The sequence below is a fragment of the Andrographis paniculata genome, unplaced genomic scaffold (genome assembly GCF_009805555.1).
Source record: "Andrographis paniculata isolate CXL003 unplaced genomic scaffold, ASM980555v1 Contig62END, whole genome shotgun sequence".
NCBI classification, from domain to species: domain Eukaryota; kingdom Viridiplantae; phylum Streptophyta; class Magnoliopsida; order Lamiales; family Acanthaceae; genus Andrographis; species Andrographis paniculata.
The window spans coordinates 1,556,499-1,567,570 of record NW_026137598.1 but is presented as its reverse complement, the minus strand read 5'-3'; positions in this window follow the sequence as shown (position 1 = coordinate 1,567,570).

Genomic DNA, 11,072 nt, shown 5'->3' with positions numbered 1-11,072 from the left:
TATAAAATTGAAAGATCTATTAAAATATTATATTAAAAACCAAATCAAATTTAAAAAAATGTTTATACAATAAGAATAAAAAAATTAAACAGTAAAAATACAATAAATAATTAAAAATACAGACACTGTATTCTTTCTTTGCTTCTTCTTTATTTTTTTAATTTTTTTACACTACAAAAAAATAATATATTTGTAACGGAATTACGTCCCTAAAGTTCACGTAGCTAACGTAATTTCATTCCTAATTCCGTCTCTAATGTCATTAGTAACGGAAAAAGTAGATTTAGAGACAAAAAAATTTTGTTACAAAAATAATTTTTTCTTGTAGTGTTACATCACAAAATGAATATTAGAATTGATTAATATAAACTAAAAAAATACATAATAATAAAAATAATAGAATCAATATAATACGACAATTAATTTATGCATAATCAAGTTTAATATTTTAAAAATTAATCAAAAATTTTTATTGTTAGAATTCACGGTATATGAAAATAGAAAAACACAATCTCTTAGTAAGAACATAATGAACTATAACAAATTATATTTGCAAATAAAATATGAAAAAAAAAATACGATATTAAAAAAAAAATCTACTATAATCACATTGTATATAAAAGTCTTAAAAATGTATGTAAATATGTCATAATCATCACTATATCAACTAATAAAAATAACAAATTTAAGAAAAAGTAAGATTAAAAAAAATGAACAAAAGAAATTCGTCATGTTTTATAAAATTATGGCTGAACTACAAACATCTTATTGTAAATCTCACTGTTGGATTGAAATAACAACAAACCATGAACACTCTCTTAATTTTATGCTTGATTAGACAATTAACGAAGCGATGTATTTCAGTATTCTTCTTCTAATCTTCGTCTTATAATTATTTTTTTTTTTTCTGTATTTTGTGTATCAAATAATGAAAGAAAATATATTAGTAAATAAAAAGAATACGAATTTTAAAAACAAAATCAAAATTTTTAAAACCAAACAATTTATAAAATTAAAAGTAAGTATATATATAGATGTACAAAATCCTAATTCATATTTTTGTTATTTAATATCTCAATAAATCTGGATTTTATTAAATTATTTCTTATTCTAACAAATTTTAATTAATTATCTAAACTTATTATTTATAAAATAAAAAAACTCTAAAATTATGAGAGTACACGAATTAAAGTGTCTTGTCATATATATATATATATGATGATATGATGATACGATTATATACTAATTTAATCATATAAATATATATATGTGACAAGGCATTACAATTTATGCGCTCACGTAATTTTGAAATTTTATTTTAATTTTTTTAAATATTGAATTTAGATAATTAATTAAAATATGTTAAAATAACAAATAATCTAATAAAATTAGAATTTATTAGGATAATAAATAACAAATTTATGAATAAAATTAGGATATTACAAATATATATATATATACTTAGTTTTAATTCTACAAATTGTTCTATTTAAAATTTTTGGTTTTGCATTTAAAAATTGTATTCGTTTTACTTATACTAATATATTTTCTTTAATTCTTTGATATAGATACAAAAAAATATCTGAGTCTCGCTTCGTTGACCTTCTAATCAAGTTGAATTTTTCAATGTTCGTGATTCGTTGTTCTTTCAATCTAACGGTGAGTTTTTCAATCGGATATTTGTAGTTCGATCAAAATTTTATAGAATGTGACAGATTTATTTAGTTCGTTTTCTTGATCTTAATTTTTCTTAAGTTTGTTGTTTTCATTTAGTTATATAGTGGTGATTGGGACTTGTTTCCACGTATTTTTTAAAGACTTTTATATACAATTTGATTATAGTATATTTTTGTTCTTTGTCTGGCTATCCTTGAATTGTTTTATTTATCTTGAAATATTCTTTATTCTTGAAAAAAAAAATTATGATAAAATTTATCGTAGTTTTTTTATATTTTATTTGTAAATATAATTCATTATTGTACAATAAAATTTTTTGTTTAATTTTAAAAATTTTGAATTTTGACTATGCATAAGTTAAGTATTGTATTATATTGATTTTATTATTCTTATTGTTATGTATTTTTTTTATTTTAACTAATCAATTCTAATATATTTTTTTAATTATTTATTGTATTTTTTATTAATTAATTTTTTATTCTTATTTTATATGCATTTTTTCAAATTGATTTGGGTTTTAGCATAATATTATAATAGATTTTTCAGCTTTTAGTTCAAATTTTGAGTCTTTTTATTTTGAAAGAAATATTTAGGAATTTCATAGATTATGATAAGTTTAACATATAAAAAATAGATGTTTATTGTAGTAGTTCCATTCTTATTATATATGTATTTTTATTATCTAATTTGTTATTCTTATTTTCTATAAATTTTTTTTTTTTAAATTTTCATTCTCTGTGTTAGTTTTTAAATTTATTTGATTCGAGTAATATATTATATATATAAATATAAATATGCTTTATAAAAAAATTTGAATCAATATATAATTTAATATAAAAATAATTTGTGCATAGTACGAGTTACACACTAGTATTTTAATAAATAATACTTATAATTTATATAAATAATATATTATTCGAATCAAATCAATTTTAAAAATAACATACACTATAAAAATTAAAAAATATAATAGAAAATAAAATTAAAAAAATAAATAAATACAAAAAATACATACATAATAAAAATAAAATTTATGCATATTAAAATCTATCGTAATTTTCTATATGGAATTTTCAAATAAAAAAAACTCACATAATGCAAAAATTTATTAGTAAAAAATATAATAAATAATTTTTAAAAATACACACTTTTTATGATAAAAACTTAATATTTAAAAAATAGAATAAAACTCCAAAATTATGATAACGCAGGAATTAAAACGTCTTGTCAAATATATATATATATATATGATTGTGTTTGTTTTATTTTAAAACGAGAAGACAAAAAAGAACAAGAGCAAATAAAGTCGAAACATATAAAAAATTAAGTCCAATCTCAAAATTAAAGATGGGATGAAAAGAAAAAAAAATGGTTAAGAAAAAAATTATTATTTTATTGTTATTTATGTTTTTCTTTTTAATTTTTAAAATCATCTTTTGGTCCGATCTTACAAATATATATATTTGAGTATGTGTATTACCTCATATAATATATATGTATATATATGTGAGAATGGTGTGAGACTCATAATTCTCAATTACTTAGCACTCAATTTTTTGAGTTATTTTATTTTATTTTATATATATTTGAGAAAATTGTAAGTTTCATTATCTTTATTTTTAAATGTGTATAATATTAATTTATTTTTGAATGTGTATAATAATATTTTTTATTTTTTTTGAATTTTATAATTTTTTATACTTTTAAAATTGTATGTTAAATTCATAGTTTTTCAATCTATTTTTAGATGAATATAAAGTCGAATCCGGAGAAAAATAAACGTGTGCGAATACGAAGCCGAAGGATGAGGGGAATGAAAGAAGTCCGAAGAATAAAAGTTTAAAAATGTAATATACTATGTTAATTTAATATTTTTTTCACCTTTAAAAGTTTAGTTAATTTTATAGATTATATTGTATTTTCTATATTATTTTATTGATTTATATTTATATCGAAATTATATTTAATTAGAATTCTTGAAGTATTTATATCTTATTTTATAATATTTTTAGATTTTTATCATTTAGCATTTAGAGTAAATAATAAAAAATAAAAATTCTACCGATTTTTATTTTTATGTTCAATTGTATATAAATATACTTGCGTGTAACCAATGTTATGCACATATTATTTTTATATTTTTATTATATACTGATTTAATATTTTATATAATTGATATTTATAATTTTTTATATATACTATAATATATTGTTAGAATTAAATCAATTTGAAAAATAAGATACACAATAAAAATTAAAAATATATAATTTATAGAAAATAAAAATAGTATAATAAGTAATTAAAGAATACATATACATTAAGAATGCTATAAAAATAAAATATTTATATGTTAAAGCTTATCGTAATTTTCTGTATGAATTTTTCAAATATAAAAATTCAAAAGTTTGAACATGATCAGATAAAAAAATCTATTAAAATATTATACTAAAAACCAAATTAATTTGAAAAAGATACATAAATAATAAGAATGACAAAAAGTTATTAGTAAAAAAATAAAATAAATAATTTTAAAAAATATAGATACATTCTTTCTTTGGTTCTTTCTTTTTGCGATATTTTCTTTCTTATTTTTTTCTGCATCACGGTATAAATATTATAATAGATTGTAGAAACTAAAAAGAATATATAACAATAAAAATAATAGAATCAATATAATATGATAGTTAGTTTATGCATAATCAAGTTTTAAATTTTTAAAATTAAACAAAAATATTATTGTAAGAATTTTATTAGGTATATTAATAGAAACGCAATCCTCTTGCAAAAATATGAAAAATAATAATGAATTATATTATAAATAAAATATAAAAAATACAAAAACATTTAACATAAAAAAACCTTTTAAGATAAAATAAAAATCACAGGTCAACCAAATCAAAGAAGAAAAGCTATTATGATCAAATGTATATAAGAGCACGCCTCAATCACCATTGTATCAATTGACGAAAACCATAAACATAAGAAAAATTAAGATCAAGATTACGAACAAAAAAATCTATCATATTATGTAAAATTTTGGTCAAACTACAAATATTCGATTACAAATCCTACCGGTGGATTGAAAGATCAACAAATCACGAGCACTCCCTAAAAACTTCAACTTGATCAGATGGTTAACAAAACATCGATGTTGTTTTGTATCAAAGAATTAAAGAAAATATATTAGTATATATAAAAAGAATAGGATGTTTAAAAACAAAACCCAAAAAGTATTAAAATTGAATAATTTATAGAATTAAAAGTAAGTATTTATAGATGTACGAAACCTAATTTTATCAATATTTTTGTTATTTATTATTTCAACAAATCTGAATTTTATTAGATTATTTTTTATTCTAACATATTCTCATTAATTATCCAAACTTATTATTATGTATTATTTTTGTTTTCTACTATTTAATTCTAATATTCATACGGTAATACAGGAAAAAATAAGAAAAGAAAATTTGCAAAAAAGAAGAAGCAAAAAAGCATACAATGTAGGTAATTTTTTAATATTTTTTAACTAATCAATTTTTTCATTATTATTGTATATGCATTTTTTCAAATTGATTTGAAAGAATATTTGAAAAATTCATAAATATATATAATTATGATATATATATATATTTTATCTATTATTTTGTTATTATTTTTTTTAAAAAATATATTATTCATATATTATTTTTCAAATTGATTTGATCCGGGTAATATTATATATATAAAAACGATAAGTATTATTTATAAAAAAATATTAAATATAAAAATAATCCGTACATGGCACGAGTTACACGCTAATATATATATTTGACAAGATGTTTTAATTTGTGCGCTCACGTAATTTTGGAGTTTTATTTTATTTTTTAAAAATAATAAGTTTGAATAATTAATTAAAATTTGTTAGAATAACAAATAATCTAACAAAATTTAGATTTATTGATATAATAAATAACAAAAATATAAATAAAATTAGGGTTTTGTACATCTATACATACTTTCTTTTAGTTCTATAAATTGTTCGAATTTAAAATATTTGGTTTTTCTTTTTTAAATCTTATTCTTTTTATTAATACTGATATATTGTCTTTGATTATTTGATACAAGAAAACTTCGATATTTTGTTAGCCGTCTATCAAGCTCAAACTTTTAGGGAGTGTTCGTGATTTTTTAATCTTTCAATCCAACGGTAAGATTTGCGATCAGATATTTGTAGTTCAACCTAAATTTTACATAAAGTGAAAGATTTTTCTGTTCGTAATCTTTATCTTAATTTTTCTTAAGTATATGATTTTCGTCATTGGTACAGTGGTGATAGAGGCGTGTTTACCCACATTATTGAAATGACTCTTGTATACAATTTGATCATAGTAGATTTTCTTTTTTGATTTGATTGACCTGTGATTTTATTGTATCTCAAAATGTATTTTATGTTAAAATTTTTCATATTTTTATATGTTATTTGCAATATAATTCATTATTATTTCTCATATTTTTACAAAAGAACTGTGTTTTCAAATAATATACATAGAGAAATTCTTACAATAATTTTTTTTAATTTAATTTTAAAATTATGCATAAACTAACTATATATTGTTTATATTATTGTTATTGTTATATATTCTTTATAGTTTCTACTAATTATATATATAAAAAAGCTCAATGTAGATCTCACTTTTTTTTAAATTCTTTTTTTTTTTATTTTTTTATTTTTTTTTACAATTTTTTACATGGAGATACAGTTTTTACATAATAGTGGAGATATAGTTTATTTTTAAGTGGATTAGTTTTTTACGGAGTAATTTTTATAGAGAAGCAAGAAACAGAGTAGTTTTTATAGAGAAATAAGATCTGAAACTTTATAGAAGCAAATTTTTGTATTAGAGAAGATTGCTACCGGTAAAAGAATATTTCTTCGAGCAAGTTTTACACGGTGTTTTTTTTTTTTTTTAATGTATGACAAAAGCAACATATAGTTTTACTTATTCCTCCAGTTCTTACATTTTCCTATTATTTTGATTCATACTCATTTTTATTAATTATATATTTTTTTGAATTTTTGTATAATTTTTTAGCCGTTTTTTTTTTTTTTTTTATGGTAGAAGCAAAATCTTTCTATGAAAAGATTGCTACCGGGAGCAGAAGTCTCTCTTCTTGAAGTAAGTTTTTGAATAAATTTCATAGATGAATTATCTAATTTGGTAGCAAAAAATTTATTTCATTCATTTACCCCTTTTTTTTTTTAATTTAAAAGCAAGAGGGTATTCTAATTACTCATCTGCAAATCAGCCCCTCCCATAGGTTATAACTTTTTTATTAAATAACTTATTTTTTGCCGTGTTCTTTTTTTTTTTTTAATAAATTTTCATGGATGAAGTATCGAATTTGGTAGCAAAAATTTATCTCTTTCATTTATTTTTTAACATGTGTTTATCACTCGCTGCAAAATTTAAATAAAATAAACATACTTCTGCAATAAAAACAACCTAATATAGATGAATTAGGATAGTAGAAAATAAAAATAAAATAACAAATTAAAAATTCTATGACTAAAAGATAAATTCAATAAAAATAAGTTTCTTATGAATGAAATTGACAACTTGGGTAGTGGATAAATATTTAATTTTATTGGTTTCTAAATAAATTAGTTATAGTTACCGATACACGCCTAATAACCAATTATTTTTTAATTTCTCAACAGTTTAGGTATGCCATTAACTGCTTCCCTAATTAGACTAGAACCCTAGCGACGCCACAAAAATTTACTAGCCTAACCGACTTGCGAACTAAAAGAGTCTAATTCAATTTAACAATTACCTATGCAAAATTGTTTAAAATTGATTCCGTGATTTCCTAATGGTGTCGGCCACTAGTTGCTACTTGAACCAAATTAAAACGCAATTATGGATGCCTAATTTAGTTTAGCAATTAATTCTTAATCCAATTAAAATATCTGGCCACAATACCCAATCAAATAAAAGATTATAACTTAAAGAAATCAAAAACCGAAATATCATAAATCAAAACAAGTCTAATCCCAAATTCATACCAAATTGTTTTTCACTCTTAAACTAAAAAAGTAAACTACTCGCGCTAATCATAGGAGGAAGAACAAAGGAATCAAAGAGAAACATCGTCTGAGAATGATGTTGGTAGGGGTAGAACTCGAAATATTCTTGGCAGAATCTTTCTCTTTCTTGCCATTGCATGGTTTCTCCGTGGGATTGTGCACGGTGTTCTCCTCAGCAAGTGGCATAAGTGGTGCCTCCCCCTTCTTTCTTTTCTTTATATTTGCCCTAATTTTGTAATAATTGGGTTTTGGATCTTTTTGTCCTCTTTTCCCACTAATTCTATCAATTTTATTATTTTTCTCCTAAATAAATAATATATACCCAAATCAGGTAGAATCTAATAAAATCAACCAAATATCGCAAATAATATAAATATTTAACGCATGCGATTTATGACTATCACTTTTTTTAAATTTATATTTTATTAAATAATTTATTTTTTGTATAATTTTTTAGCTGTATTTTTATGGTAGAAGCAAAATCTTTCTACCAGAAAAGATTGCCACCGGGAGCACAAGTCCATTTTTTCTAAAGTAAATTTTTTAATGAATTTAAGTTTTCGAATAAATTTTCATGGATGAGTTATCCAATTTGGCAACAAATATTTATCTTCTTCCTATAATATACATTATTTTTATTAATTTTAATTTTAATTTTAATTTTATTTTAAATAGATGGATAATGATCAAGTGCTGAAAAAACTTGCTCGACTGAGATGTCGAAGACAAATACAAATGAAGTAATACAATAGGACCAGACATTTTGAACTGAGAGCTATTGTTCGGAATATTAATTTGGAATATGTGGTTCAAATTGACAATCACACAATCGGAGGCGCTTTATTAATAATGTGATATGCATTAAAAATAATATTTTACTTATTATATTGATGAATAAATATTTGTATTTTTATTAGATAAAAATATTGTACCACCCTCAGTTGAAGGACATCAACAAGAAAATACAAATTTGAGGATCAAATTTAGTATTTCCGATCAAGGTAATAATATATTAAATATATTTATCAATTAATATGTGTTTACAAAAAAAAATTATATTTTTACTTAAGATAAACTTATCATTTTTATTTATTTTGCATTGTTAGTGTAATTTACATTTATTTAATATAATCAATTTTATTTGAATATGAATAATTTATTGATTTTTGTTAAGAGTAATTTAATTTTTGTATTTCATTATTAATTTAATTATAAATATACTTATTGATAAATATTTTATTTTTTTAGATGGAGATAGAGATATTGTACCACTTTCCGTTAAAGAACATCGTCAAGAAAATATAAATTTGGAGATCGCAAATAATATTGTGGATCAATGTAATATTATATTAATTACATTTATCATTTATTATACATTTACAAAGAATATATATTTTTAACTTATCATAAACTTATCATGTTTTTTTATTTTCATTGTTAGTATCAACGTATATTTATTTAATAGATTCAATATTTATTCGAATATAACTATAATTTATAATATGTTATATATTTTTTAATCAATTATAAAATTACTATGAAGAAATTATATACACATATATTATATAAATAACAAAAAAAATTAGGTTGTGTTTGATTATAAATTTTCAAACGTTTATCCTTACAAATTTTTCTACCAAACATATTAAATCAAAAAATAACTATAATTTATTGATTTTGTTAAAAGTAATTTTAAGTAATATGTCATATATTTTTTTAATCAATTTTAAATTAGTATTAAAAAATTATACACATATATATTATATAAATAAATAAATAAAAAATTAGGCTGTATTTGATTTTAATTTTTTTCTATCAATGATATTAAATCAAATATTTGTTATTTTTATTTAATTATTTAAAATTTAAACCAAATCCCATAATTAAATGCATTTTAGTTTGAAAATTATAATCGTACATACATATATATACACGAGGTGAGATAAACTATATTAAAATGATAATAAAAGCATTAAATAATACTATAAGATTATATATTTTTTTAAACATCTCAAATATGATTTACGCTTTCTTTTTACTTGCATATATTTATATAATATTATAGTTTTATCGTTATTTTTAGTTGAATGTGTATATATATATATATACGCATCTTTCATTTTATTTACTGTTGTATTTATTTATTTATTTATTGTTAAAATTTATATTGTGTAGATTAATAATATATTATATATATTTATAGGTAATTCAGTGAATATTTATGAAGATAATAATAACAAATCAACTGATATGCATGCAATTAATCAAGACGATGAAAGTATAAACTTAAATTATATACTTCATTTACATATAGTTGTTATTTTACTAATTATAATTATTATTTTTAAGATGATGAAATAATATTATCCACTGTAGAAAAGCATCATCAAGAAGTAAAGACAAGTATTGCAGATGTTATTATATTTCAAGGTAATTATTTGTTGAATTAAGATTTTTGTTTGATATTTATTAAAAATTTTATTTTCATAAAATTTGTATGAATAGTATATTTCAAGAACGTTTTGAATAATGAAATATATATATATATATTAGTTTTTTTTTTAAAAAAAATATACTTGAATTTGTTTAATAAATCAATTTATATTTGAATATGAATATAATTTATTGATTTTGTTAAGAGTAATTTTGATGTTAGTATTTCATTATTAATTTTAATTATAAAGACTTATTAATAAATATTTGTATTCTTATTAGATGAATATATTGTACCACATTCCGTTGAAGAACGTCGCCAAGAACACAAAAATTTGAGGATCGTAAATAATATTATAGATTAAGATAATAATATATTAAATATATTTATCATTTAATATGAGTTTACAAATAATTTATATTTTTACTTAATATAAACTTATCATGTTTATTTGTTTATTTTATTTTTTTTATTGTTAGTATCAACTTATATTTATTTAATATAATCAATTTTATTTGAATATGATTTTATTATCTATTTTAATTATAAATATACTTATGAATAAATATTTGTATGTTTTTTTAGATGGAGATATTGTACCCCTTCTGGTGAAAACATCGCCAATAATATACAAATTTGGGGATTGCAAATAATATTGTAGATCAAGGTAATAATATATTAAATATATTTATCATTTAACATGCGTTTACAAATAATTTATATTTTTACTTAATATATTACTAGAATTTAGAATCTAAGATCCAAAAAGTATAAATAAAACAAAATAGATACGTTTTTAATATTTATTAAGTATACAACAATATCAATTAATATATATATAAACAATTAATCAAATGTCTCAACCAATTAAAAAAAAAAGAACAAAAAATAAAA